Raw genomic sequence first — 14,778 nt, 5'->3', positions numbered from 1 at the left:
GCTTATCTATGATAGATGTAGTTTGCTTATGAACTTGAATAACATCTGTTTTCTATACTTCTGAATAAAGAAAGCTAACTGTAGTTAAATGAAAGCTTGGTAAAAGGACGCATGGCTGAGTAAGACTTAATTTACTGACACAAGCTGTGTGTCCTGGAAAATTCCAGCTACCACTGTTGAACTCTGTACCTTTTTGAACATTCTGTACTAACTGTGGTTTTGAGGTAAACATTCTAAACTAGCTGTGGTTTTGAGGTAAAACATTCTTTTCTGAGGTGATTTGTGATCCTAGATGTTTTTCATAGCAAACTGTCAACTGTCAGAAATGTAACAAAAGCTATTTTGGTTAGTAACAGGAAAGTATAAAAGTTGATGTCAGTAAACAAGCTGATCAGATTGAGATCATCTTGGCCAACATGTTGCTGTAATCTGGTTAGCAGTTAATAAAGGAAATTTTCATCACCTGAGGCAGATGTGACTCGCTTGAATTTTTCTTCTGACATTTTGGTCCTTCGGACCGGAAACCTCTACGAAGATAAGGATCAGGCTGACAGAGAGACCGAAAAACCTGTGCAGGTGAGGGTTTCTCATCTTAAGATTCCCTGGACGGAAAGCCCTCCGACTGATTTTTTCATTGGAAAGAGGCCGGCCGCTCTCTGATCCCTATCTGAGGGATGGTTTCCGAACCAAAAAGGGGAAACAGAGTCTCATCTGGTTCAGGTAGGATGAAAACAATTTTCTTTTAATTTAATTTAACCTTGTCGACAAGGCTTTTTATTTTTAGTTAAGGGGTTTTTATTTTTAGTTAAGGGTGGGTAGGAATAATTGTTAAGATTATTTTGTTAGGATTACCTGTTATTTTGTTAGGATCCCCATTAAGATAGCCACATTTTGTAATAAGCCCTGTAAAAATAATTTTGATGCAGTCCTAAAATATACAGTCCTAAAATAAGAAATCTAGGAAACCATGGGTTCAAGTTGCTGCAAGTGTGAGAGTGATGCCTGTTTAAATGTTGATGCTAAGTATATTCGCACAAGAAATGGCTGCAGATTTAGCTCAGTTTGTTCCCCCAGACGGAAGCCAAGTCCTGTTGTACGTAGATGATATTTTATTGGCCTCACCCATGCAGGAAAGTTGTAAAAGGGATACCCTTGCCCTTCTTAGTTTTTTAGCTGAGCAAGGACACAAGGTAAATAAAGAGAAGCTACAATTGTGGAAAGCACAAGTAAAGTACTTGGGTTATTTAATCTCGCAGGAAGGTAGACAATTGGAAAATAAAAGAAAACAAGCAATTCTTGAAGCACCTATGCCCACGACTAAGCGGGAAATGATGTCGTTTTTAGGTGTGACTAATTTTTGTAGAAGTTGGATTCCTAATTATGCTGAAGAAGTAGGGCCATTGACCACACCAATCTATGACACTCCCATGGCAGCTAAAAGTAATATACAGTGGACAGATAAGGCAATACAAGCATTTAATAGAATTAAGCAATTGATAGCAGGATCCTCTGTTTTGGGTTTTCTGAACTATTCTAAGCAGTTTGTACAAATGGTTGATTGTAAGGGAGGATATATGACTTCGGTTCTGGTACAAGTACATGGGGATAAACAGAGACCGATAGCTTTTTATTCCTCCAGATTAGATCCTGTTGCAAGGGCTTTGCCGCATTGTGTTCAAGCTGTAGTGGCAGCCGCCATGGCAGTGCAAGCCTCAGCATCATTAGTTTTGTTCCACCCATTAAAATTGTGAGTTCCACATTCAGTAGCTACTATACTTTTGCAAGATAAGATAACCTTTTTATCTCCTAGTCGACATTTGTCATGTATGACAGTGCTGCTGACACAGCCACATATGACCATAGAAAGATGTACTACTCTTAATCCGGCGACACTTTTGCCAACTCCAGAAGACGGTACTCCACACGTTTGTTTAGAGAGCATTCATAACAAAGTACTTCCCCGACCAGATTTAACGGATATTCTGTTGGTAGATTCTGATCTTGTTTTGTTTGTAGATGGATCAGCAAAGAAAGACACTGTAGGAAAAACACTAGTAGGGTATGCAGTCACCACAGAAACTGACATTTTGGAACCAAAAGGATTGTCAAACATTTATTCTGCCCAAGCAGCTGAGTTAGTGGCTTTGACTCGAGCTTGTACCTTAGGGGAGGGTAAAAAAGTGACAATTTATACAGATAGTCAGTATGCTTTCTCCACTGTGCACGTTTTCGCCCAACAATGGAAGAATAGAGGAATGGTTACTGCGACAGGCAAACCAATAAATCACAGAGATTTAATTTTACAGTTGTTAGATGCAGTGCAACTACCACTTCAGATAGCGATATGTAAATGTTCCGCACATACCAACAGAAAAGATCCTGTCTCCAGGAGAAATGCCCTTGCTGATATGGCTGCAAAAAAGGCAGCTCAAGAAAATGATTTGCTTTTACATGACAATGATTTAGAGCCCAGATACCTCTTAGACTTAGAGACACTAAAAGTAATGCAAACACTGACAACACAGAAGGAAAAATGTCGTTGGGTGAAATATGGTATTACCCAACAGGATAGGTTGTATAGGGCATCAGATGGCAAAATGGTATTACCCTCAAACCTTTTTAGGTATGCTGCATTGATTAGCCATGGACCTGCCCATGTAGGAGTACACACAATGATTCAAATAGTGTCTAAGGTGTTTTGGTGTAAGGGGTTTTCAACTTATGCAAAGCAATTCTGTTTATCTTGTTTATTGTGTGCAAAGTATCATGCTCAGGGGGGAGTTAAAAAATCTCAGCAGGCATTCTCTACCCCTCCATATCCATTCCACACACTCTGTATGGACTTTATTGAGTTGACACCTTCAGAGGGAAAAAGGTTTTGTCTAGTCATAATTGATGCTTTTTCTAAGTGGGTAGAAGCTTTTCCAGTAAAACATCCTGATGCACACACAGTAGCTAAGCTTTTAACAACAGAAATAATTCCCCGATTTGGCCTACCAAGATGCATTTATAGTGATAATGGGTCTCATTTTGTTAACCAGATTGTTCAGAAGTTGGGTCAAGTGTTTAAAATTGATCTCAAGTATCATTGTGCTTACCATCCGCAGTCAGCTGGACTGGTGGAGAGACACAATGGTGTCCTGAAGAGTAAACTCCGCAAACTGATGGCAGAAATGCATAGATCCTGGACTGCGTGCCTCCCATTGGTACTCCTGTACATGCGAATCTTACCCTCCTACAAAGGACTTACACCATTTGAACTTTTGTTTGGGAGACCATATTACGTCCCGCAGTGGCAAGGATTGTTGCCAGCGGAATGTGAGGGGGGTGAGGATTATATGAAGAAGCTGCTAAATGTCAAATCTCTTGTAACCAATGACTCCTTTGCAGATTCCAGAGGTGAAGCCTTGTTAAGCATGGCACCCGGGGACTGGGTGTGGATCCGAATTGTGAAGAGAAAGAACTGGCCATCCCCCAGGTGGGAAGGCCCATATCAAGTACTTATCTCAACACCTACGGGTGTAAAGATCGCAGAGAGGACTTCATGGATTCATATCACCCACTGTAAAAAACTTAAGACTTTTCCTTCTACCATTGATGTTGGTCAGACTCCATCGGACCCCTGAACGCAAAGTCTGACTACAAAGGAAGGATGGCCATGTTCAACTGATACTTGAACTGTTACGTGATGATGATTTTGGTGGCGAAAGTAAATATGTCCATACAAGAAGGAACAGTTGTAAGAGAAAAAGGAATGGTGGTGCTGCAGGCGCAAACAGGTGTTACTACTGTGTTTAAGGTAAAACTTTGTGAAGGAATTTTGGACTGTTCTAAATGGAACAGTGATGATTTCCTGACTTGTGCAAAATACTTGTGCAATAGAGACTGTACGTCCTGGTCAAATGTTTGGTGGTCAACAGATGTGGATGGATGGGAAACAAGTGGTGCAGTGATACCGGAGAAGATAAAAGCAGGCAACAAAGAATAAAAATTGCACATTTCCAAGGTACTGAAGTGATTACTATAACCATCGTGTCACCACAAGAAAGTGATTCAGGAGTTTATGGAATCGGAGTGTCTCTTCCAATTGGAACTGATCCTTTGGGGACCCTCTAACTTAAAGTACAAAGCCTTAAAAATGCTACAAGTAAAGCAGATTTTGTCTTTACAGAAGAAGAACAATTGTTACTTGAGATGGGATTCGTACACCGTAACGAATGGTTATCTTGGGTTAGATATAGTACCCGAGAAGCACATCGTGAGAACTGTGTTTCTTGTGCTGAAGGTAAACAGCAACTAGCGACAGTCCCATTGATGCAAGCTGAAGGTAATCTGACATGTTTGTTAAAGTTATTCTTCAACAAAACTGAAGATAAATGCAAAGATGAAACCCAGCGTTTTCCAATCATAAGCAAAGTTGAAAAACCGCCTACAGCAATCTCTTATCCAGGTTCATATATGTGCATTTCCAGAGATGGCACAGGAAAGAATCATGGCAATATGGGACAGAATTATTGCAATGTTACTGTGAATGGCAATGAAAATCCATTTCTGGAAAACCAAACTCATAGTTTGGCAGACGTATGGTGGTTATGTGGAGACAACAAACTAAGATCAAGACTTATGATTCCCTGGAAGGGAACTTGTGCACTTGCAAAGTTAATTCTGCCATTCTACATTTTCCCAGTTCCAGCAAGCAATTTCGTAAGAGAACCTGAAATAAAGCCGAGGTGGTTGAATAAGAGAAAAAGAGAGGCACCAAAGCAATCCTTCGATAGCAGTGTCTACATCGATAGCATTGGCGTACCAAGAGGCGTGCCTGATGAATACAAAGCAATAAACCAAATAGCGGCTGGTTTTGCATCCATCTTTGTCTGGATTCAACCCAATAAGAATGTGGACTGGATCAACTACATTTACTATAACCAGCAGCGTTTTGTGAACTATACCAAAGATGCATTAAAAGGTATTGCTGAACAACTGGAGGCCACTTCGCAGGTGGCATGGCAGAATCGAATTGCTTTGGATATGCTCCTGGCCAAAGAAGGAGGAGTTTGCAGGATGTTTGGGACTTTCTGTTGTACATATATTCCGAATAACACTGCCCCTGATGGGAGCATCACTCAAGCTTTGAAAGGTTTGGAGTTGTTATCCGAAGAATTGGCAGAGAACTCTGGGGTAAATAATCCCTTCACAGACTTTCTACAAGCGTGGTTTGGAAAATGGAGTCATCTCATCAGCAGTTTCCTGGTGTCTGTCGGAGTCGCTGTGGCTATCGTGGTGGTATGTGGTTGCTGTTGTATACCCTTTTGTCAGAGGTGTTCTACAAAGACTGGTTGATACTGCTGTTACGAAAACAATGTACCAGCAGTTGCAACAGACTGGTGAAAGTGAATACATTGAAATGTGACTTTTGCAAATGTTTTGAAGTTTAAAAGTTTGTCTTGCAAATGAAGTAATGTATGCAAAGAAAAACTTAGTTTTTACCATATATTGCTGAAATAAAAAGACAAATAAAAGTGTTTTGAGGGGGGAAATGTTAAGAGAAAAAGTTTTAAAACATACTGTTATTTGTCTCTTTCTCCCATCTAGCAAAATGAATATGCTATTTGCTGAAGTGTTGGTAAGAAAAGGTCATTGAACCATGTTTATTAAAGATGGGCTTTATCTATGATAGATGTAGTTTGCTTATGAACTTGAATAACATCTGTTTTCTATACTTCTGAATAAAGAAAGCTAACTGCAGTTAAATGAAAGCTTGGTAAAAGGACGCACGGCTGAGTAAGAGTTAATTTACTGAGGCAAGCTGTGTGTCCTGGAAAATTCCAGCTACCACTTTTGAACTCTGTACCTTTTTGAACATTCTGTACTAACTGTGGTTTTGAGGTAAACATTCTACACTAGCTGTGGTTTTGAGGTAAAACATTCTTTTCTGAGGTGATTTGTGATCCTAGATGTTTTTCATAGACAACTGTCAACTGTCAGAAATGTAAAAAAAGCTATTTTGGCTAGTGACAGGAAAGTATAAAAGTTGATGTCAGTAAACAAGCTGATCAGATTGAGATCATCTTGGCCAACATGTTGCTGTAATCTGGTTAGCAGTTAATAAAGGAAATTTTCATCACCTGAGGCAGATGTGACTCGCTTGAATTTTTCTTCTGACAACTATGTACTGTGCAATTAATGGAACAGTGCTATTGTCTTATTGCAAGCATGTTACAAAACTGAAATACGTATTATTCATCACTTACTGTTAGAAGCATAATGCAGGCATAAACCAACAGCAGTAATAATTCAATGTCATTGTTAAAATTGCACATTATGCGATACTTTTGTCTATCAGTATTTTAGTCAACAATAATTAGAAACATTTGTGCTATACTTACTGCAACCCTCTAACAAAACTGGAATATACTTTCACCACAGGAACAATGACAGTATTCCTGTAACACTAATCACTTCATTAAGAAAATAACTTTTACTTTGCCAGATGAACACATAACTATTTTTGAAGTAAAACCTAGTGATACTTTGCCATAAAATATGCAATGCAAGCAGCTAGATGTGTGAAAAGTATAACACACTAGTAATAGAAAGGGGTGCTGCATTAAAAGTCACTTCAGTAGTGCAGTATATTCAACACTGTATAATCATGCATAATGGAGTTAAGGATGAAGCAAGAAGAGCATTAGGGATATATATTTATAAAACAAAGAAATACACTTATGTTAGATCTCTGTTGGAGCTGTAAAAGACCAGAACAGACAGAAATAATGACTTGATTAGAGTATAACAAAAAAATCATTTGGTGTTATGCAACATGATGCACCTGAGATGTGCTTAGCTTCATGGCAAGATTTTGTTTTATTTCATCTTTCAATGGCTGCCGCAAATTAGGTTGCTTTCTCTGGAGACTTCAGCACTTGTGCCAACACTGGCTACCAGGCAAAAAAATGCCAGACTTTATAGACCGTGTGTAAGCAAAATCACTAGGGCGGTGCAGTGGCAATACTTTGAAATTACATGTTTTATAAAACAAACCATGACTTATGAAAGGATAGTTTTTGAGCATGTCAGAAGGGTAAAGTATAGCAGCAATCTGAAAAGTGAGGAGGTTGAAATTACCTACATAACATTTTCAACAAAACCCAAATTAAAGGTCATGCTGTTAAAAGCTAGGAGTCTAAACATGAAACTACACTCATTGCAAGCATTCTTAACCCTGGAAAATGGTGACATCTGTGCAGTCACAGAAACCTGGTTCAAAGCTGCAGAGAGCACCCCAGCCATACGTGGTTACTCATCCCATCATACATTCAGACCCCAGACTGTGGGTAGTAAAGCCAAAGGAGGTGGAGTTTCAATATATATTAAAGACATACACACCTCCAAGCTGGTCAAACAGTATGACGCACTCCAGGTGCAGTTAACCATTGACAAGGCCCCTATACAAATCATAGTTAGCTACTAGCCCCCAAATCTGACTCAAGATGCCCAAATTGCCTATCTAGACCTCTTTGAATCTATCAAGATTCAACCCTTTACCCTGATCCTGAGTTACTTTAACTACCCACACATAGACTGGAAGAACTACTCATGCCAGAGCACAAATGCCCAGAGATTCTTTGATTTTGTCAATGCAAATACTTTGGAACAGCTAGTTGATACTCCACAAGAGGCGATAATATCTTGGACTTGGTATTAACCAACATGAGTAACCACTGCAGTATCCTTGCAGTATCATCCTCCTTTGTAAGATCCGACCATAAAGCAGTCACATTCGAAGTCACCATCTCCCCTTACCCCCCTCTTAATAGGATCAAACAAAAAACTTCTCCAAAGCTGATTACAGCCTCCTGCGGGATGGTATAAACAGCTTCACAGCCCCCTCCCCCTCTCTAGGAACTGGCACCAGTATCCAAAACTATACCAAATTACTATATGAACATTTATATAGATGCATGGAATCAGGAATACCTGACAGGACTAAATTATCCTCTGCAAGGAAGAGTAAACCTGTCTGGTGGACATCAGCAAAAAGTAAACTCTATAACAAAAGAAAAATAATTGCTGTTCAGGACCAAGAAGGAGCAGGTGCCCAAATGTAAGCAATCTCTCCTTAGCCTAAACAAGCAAATAAGAGCAAGAGTGAAATCCTCCAAAGCAAACTTCGAGTTCAAATTGACCACATCTACTAGAGACAGTCATAAGGCATTCTTCACATATGTCCACAGTCTCAAAGGAAACACCCAGATCTGTTCAGAACTGGTGGTCAAGGACACCACATATACAAATGCCATATATATATAGTAAACTTGCTGGCTGACAGATTAATTGAAAATTTCACCCCTCTGTCCCCCCATCAGTAAATCAGGGCATTCCCAATATCTGCCCCCTTCCTCTTATATCTAGGGATCAGTTCATCACTGCTCTCTCAAAGGCAAAAAATACAGCCTCCACAGGACCCGATAACATCCCAGGCTGCATCTTACATGAACTCAGGCAGGAACTTGCAGCACCATTAGGTACCCTATTCAACAAAAACCTGAGTACTGGCTTTGTCCCAGCTGAGTGGAGGATAGCCACTGTCATCCCTTTACACAAATTATAGACCCATCAGCCTAACTAGGCTGATCTGCAAGGCCATGGAACAGATTATCATGGACCTCATTAACAAGGACATTGGCAACCTCCAAACACTCAATCCCACACAGTTTGGCTTTGTCAAGGGGAGGTCATGTCTGCTAAATTTGGTCGACTTTTTTGAGAAAGTCACCAAAGCCATGGACAAGGGGAAGACAGTGCACACCGCCTACCTTGACCTGGCTAAAGCCTTTGATACTATTCCCCACTCGGGCATTATCGATAAACTCTCTCAACTAGGCATCAATCCATATGTTACTAGATGGGTAGCTAACTGGCTCACTGATAAAACCCATCTGGTCAAAATAGGTGAAGCCACTTCAAACAGTAGACCCGTATAGAGTGGCATACCCCAGGGTTCGGTCTTGGGACCTCTGTTATTTGGGATATACTTTTCTGAGGTGCAGGCCAAAACCAGTGGTCTATGGCTGATCAAGTTTGCAGACAACTGCAAGCTGGGTGCTGTCATCACTTCCCCTAGTGACGTGGACATCCTCCAAGAGGGTCTCACCCAAACAAATGACTGGTAACAGAAACATGGCCTCAAGCTGAATACAAAAAAAATGCATCATCATCCCCTTTGGGAAAGTGATGTCCCCACAAATTATCACATTAATAACAATGTCCTAAGCACGCAGTCAGTCGTGAGAGATTTGGGCACCCAGATTGATAGCAACCTGATTTTTGATCACCATGTTAATTCCATTCTACGGAAAGCTTTCTACATGGCCCACGTCATAAGTAAGGGTCTCTCATCCAGGGACAAGGAGGTCATAACATCCTTGCATTCTTCCCTTTTTCTTTTTCTCTTTTACTCTAGTCCTTTCTGTATGTATTCTGCTATTTTTTGCTCCCCCCAACATAATTCAACAAAATGCTAATACAAAGCGTTTTTGCATTTTTCTTACTGTGTGTATGTGTGTGTGTGTGTGTGTGTGTGTGTGTGTGTGTGTGTGTGTGTGTGTGTGTGTGTGTGTGTGTGTGTGTGTGTGTGTGTGTTCATAAATATGCTGATTATGTTTTCCAATGATTTTAAGTATAATTTAACAAATTTAACAGCCTGGTGAAGTTTGTGGGGATGGAATCATCTTACTGTTTCATTTCTGATATATTTTAATTAAAGTTTATTTTTTACCTGCAGTTTTACCATTTATTATGATTTGATGTTATTTTTAGTAACATGGCTGCTCTTTGGGGGGGGGGGGGTAATTTGCTGGGGATTTATAAAAACACAATGAAAAAAGAAAAGAAAATGGAATCTGCCCACCTGAAAAGTTCTAGTTGTCAAATAAAAAAAAGGCAAACAAATGAACAACTAAATAAAATATCACACATCATTAGTGCCATGAATGAATGAATAGTGGGAGGTCATGCACTGAGTGTCAAAGGTAGTAAAGTACAATGAGACATCTAAAACCATGCTTTGTGTTGGAGCAGGGGTAATTTGTCCTCCATAGTCCTGAAATATCTTGTAGGTCTGCCTCGATAAGGATATATTGAACTAGGTCTCACTGCTGAATGAAGATAGTAAGTGGATTGTACCTCCTGTCCTTCCTTTGTCCTCTCATATGGGGAGAGATATCTAGGCTGAAGTGACTGACCATAGAGCAACTTAGGAGAGATATGATGGGAGAAAGAATAATAAAATAAATGCAGGTAGGCCTGAATAGTCCTTGGCTTTATGTCAGCAGAAAATTGATTGCTATCCTATGTGACATGGTTAATCACCAAGTTCTCCTCCATCTTCTGAAGTCCCTCTCTCTCGACAGTCCTGCTATGAACTGGTTCACATCCTACCTTGAAAACAGACAACAAGCAGTTCTTTGGGAAAACCATCTCTCAGACCTCCTTCCCACCTCCCTAGGTGTCCCTCAGGGCTCCATATTAAGTCATCTACTGTTTTCCATTTTCATAAATGACCTTCATCTTTCTACTCCACTCTCTACCTGCATTCAATATGCAGATGATTCTACCATAATTTGTTCTGGCACATCCCAAACCGAACTTCATTCTCTCACACAAAAAGCTTTCACCACTATAGAACAACGGTTCTCTAACCATTGTCTTCTCCTTAACCCAAAAAAAAAAAAACAAACTTTTGCTCTTTACACCCTCTCATTTGTCTACCCCTCTTTATTCAACACTCACATCCAATAATGGTACCCTCATTTCTCCAGACCCCCACCACCAAACTCCTTGGAATTACAATTGACAATCACCTAAATTTTGACACACACATAAATACTACAATAAAATCTATTAACAGAAAACTTGGATCCCTCTATAAAATCAAACCTTTCCTTACACCAGAAGCCAGGACCACAATAGCTAGAACCCACTTAATCTCTACCCTATTATATGCTTCCCCCATATATACCAATCTTTCTAAAAATAATCTCAACAAACTAGCTAAATCTTATAACAATATTGCCAGATTTGCTACAAACTCTCCTTACAGGACTCATCACTGTCAGAATCTAAAACAACTAGGCTGGCCTGAACTCCCTCACCAACTACAATTTAACCAACTTACAATAGTCCACAAAGCCCTATACCAACCCAACAACACCCCGTATAATATAATATAACCTGAAGAATCTACGCTCCTCAAACAAAATGTTGATTCACACTACCTTATCAAAAAATGTAGCAGGCGACTCCCTATTCTCTAACTCAGTTGGTAAACTATGGCATCTATTACCACATGACCTTACAACCCAAACCTCTCTCCCACTATTTAAAACTAACCTAAAACTTTTCTTCACTAACCACTGGTTATGTTCTTGTACCAACCCTGACTAACTGTTATCCTTTAACTATCTGTTACACTCAAAACCATAATATACTTAACTATAAACCTCTTCATACAACTCTCTATAAACTAACCTTTTTCTAAATTACTAATGCTGTTAGTCTTGAGTACTATTTTCCATATTTGACTTTTTAACTCATTTTTTACTGTTTTTTTTTTTTTGTAAATTTGTTAACTTTATGATGTAATATTCCATGTTAATGCCATTTTTCTAATTTTGAATTTGATATTTTTGTATGTTTTTTTTACTGGAGCTTTTCTCCCCGGGCCTCTACTGAAAATGGACATGTATCCAGTTGGACTAGCCTGGTCAACAAATGTAAAATAAATAAATAAATAAATAAATGTGTACTGTGAATGTGTGGATAAGTGAAAATATTTACATGAAAGAAAAATGCAGTAAAAGATAACTAATTTTGTCATTACACAAATGAGCCTTTATTTTATTTGTGCTGGCACCCTTTTTCATGAGATTTAATATTATTCTAGTGAAAGTAATTTATGAGGTTCCCGTACTCTACTTTATTTTAGTTAACAAAAATATGCTACTAAAAATACTATTAGCAAAGTACAGTTCATCTGACCATCTAACTTATGGAAGTCACCCGTTTAACTTGTGCTTTTAACTGGTAACTTACGGTGGGAGAGTATCTGATGCTCATAAAGGATTTTTTTCTTTCTCTGTTAATTCACCTGGTATGTTTAAGAGCTTCTTTTGGTTATTTAAAAAAGTTTCTCTGAGTAGTTTTATTTAGTGGATTGTAAATATATGCATTCAATGAGTCATCATTTTAATTTATTTCATTTGGTTATCGGGTAATCTCATTTGGTAACTTACTCAGTGTCACAATCATAGAGTACTCACCTTGAGACAGATACAATCAACCACAGAGGTGAGGATGAAAGACATTACTAGTGCATAGCCTTACCTCACCATGTTAGACTCCATCTAGTAAACTGACTACCATGATGCTCAGGACTTATTGCTAATACTTATCCCATGAAACTACCCTTCTTCTGAAAGCGAAAAAATATTGTGTAATTTTGTTCCCCTTTCTGCTTGTTGTCCCTGTGTTGTTCTATATTTACAGAAGTATTCCTGGTAAAAATGACACATGACCTATAAAAATGATGATTATTTTGATATTTTCTTATCAGATAACTGAGAAAAAAATGAGTATTACTACATTTCCCATTGTATGAAATCAGAAGTTGTATTGTTTCAGCTGTTGTTACTCCTGGCCTTATGGTCTTCTGTAAATGCAGACTGTTTTTGTTGTAATATATTGTATTACATGTAAAATCCACGAGAATAGAGCAAAATTGAACAAGCAAGGAACTAGTTAAAAACAAGTCACTTGCTATCAGTTCACTGGCAGAGAAACATATCTTTAAATTATGTTTTTATAGCTTGCAACTGTACCCTTCAGTGCTGATTAAACCCTTAGTGATTGCTGGGTGGGTGGATTCAGATATGACCCTTCTCAGAGAGGTTGTTGCTGAACGTGCTTTTTTATTGAGCTAGTACTAACAGCATGCAAACTCATTACCGCTAAGCTTCATAGCTTCCAGCACAAAATGAAAGAATGTTAGTTCCTTACAAGTTGAAACAATCACTGGGCTTAATAATACCACATAACTCAGAACAAATAACTGAAATAACTCAGTTAATGCTAAGGTTTAACACAGTGAGCAATGACCTTCAGGCTGTCTGATGACTCAAAAGTTAAAATAAAGGCAAACTGAAGTATCTTGCAGTATTCAGTTAGTCTGCAGACAGTAAGTGATCGAAAGTTATGTTAGGGGTGAAAGAGGAGTGTTAATACTAGGGGCTTGTTGTGTATAGCTTTCAGAAAAATATGCCACTTGCTGTGTTTCTGGTGGCTATGACCAGATATGCCAACCAGCTGCAGATGGTGTTGTACAACTGACATGGCCAACAATACTTAAACCTGTATGGGCTACTACCTTATAAAACTGTGACTGTGTCATTGATATAATGATGGCTACAGAAAAAAAAGTAAAATATCTGTGGCTGGTTAATATGAAACATCTGGGACTACATGTTATAGCTTTTTTTTTTTTTTTTTACTTTTTACTACTGTAGGAAGAAAGTATTTGGTAAAAGTTCTTCAAAATAGCTCTGAAGTATAGCTGACGTTTGTACTTACAGTCTGTTTATCACTGTGACAGTTCGTTTTTTTCAGGTTCTAGTAATAGTTACTACAGAGTCTGTGATATGTGTAAGTGACTTATATTATTTAACTTTTAAAATATTTGCCCATAATGACTATTGTTTGAGTGTTGGATTATTGCGGGGGTGAGACATGGCTTTGCGCCAGATGTAATGATAAAGCAAGCAATGACACCTCTCCATGGAAGGCTTTGTATATGAGCAGTTCCTTACATTTTGCAGTGCTCCTGTAAGGTCTGTAAAAACCATAGACATTTAAGAAGTACTAGAAGTAGATGGAATAGAGAGGCCGTGGTGGTGCAGTGGTTAACATTGTTGTCTCGCAGCAAGAGGTTTTTCAGTTCACTTCTTGGCTGGAGCACCTTCTGTGTGGAGTCTGCATGTCCTCCCTGAGGTCGAGTGAATTTAAAGACATGCAGGTAGGTGCGCTTGTGTGGGTATACCTTCTTTGAAGGTTGGGCACTAGGCTGGCAAGACACCATAAAAATTCACTGCCAATCATTAGTGGACTGGAGTTCTGCTGTGGTGACCACTAACCAGGAAAAACTGAAATACAGTTTTTTTAGAAGTAGATGGAACAGTACAAAGGGGGGTGGGGGCACCAGGCCAGCATAAGGTTTAGCAGCAGCAGTTCTTAAACCAATAAACCATATTTATGTATTGTATGCATATACATATATGTATTAAGGTAGCATTATTGTATGTTTAAACAGTAAACTGTGTATGAGTGTGGGTGATGGTGGGTTTACCCACATCTGATGTGGTGTCATCATTAGACCAAAGCCCAAGTGACCAAACTATGGCAGCTCTGGGTAAACCACCATTACTTACAACCAAGTGTAGTTAATTGCTGTTATACAATGACATCATTGAAAAACAACACCAAAGACATATCTTTGTAGAGAATGCCATTTTATCATGGGGGTTATTTCCTTTAAGTCTTTCTCCTTCGATGTATGTGCTCTGATATGTATTTGCATGCAGCATGTTGATTGGCAGTCCTGTAATAGTTCACACCCTTCTACCCACATTAACCTATATGGCTTTACTCAAACTATCAACTCCTCTACCAGAACTCACAAACCCAACAACATAGAAACTATCTTGGACTGGATACTTACTAATAATC

Source organism: Protopterus annectens, chromosome 4.part1, assembly GCF_019279795.1.
Source record: "Protopterus annectens isolate FY-2018-M chromosome 4.part1, PAN1.0, whole genome shotgun sequence".
NCBI lineage: Eukaryota > Metazoa > Chordata > Ceratodontiformes > Protopteridae > Protopterus > Protopterus annectens.
This window is presented reverse-complemented; position numbering follows the sequence as displayed.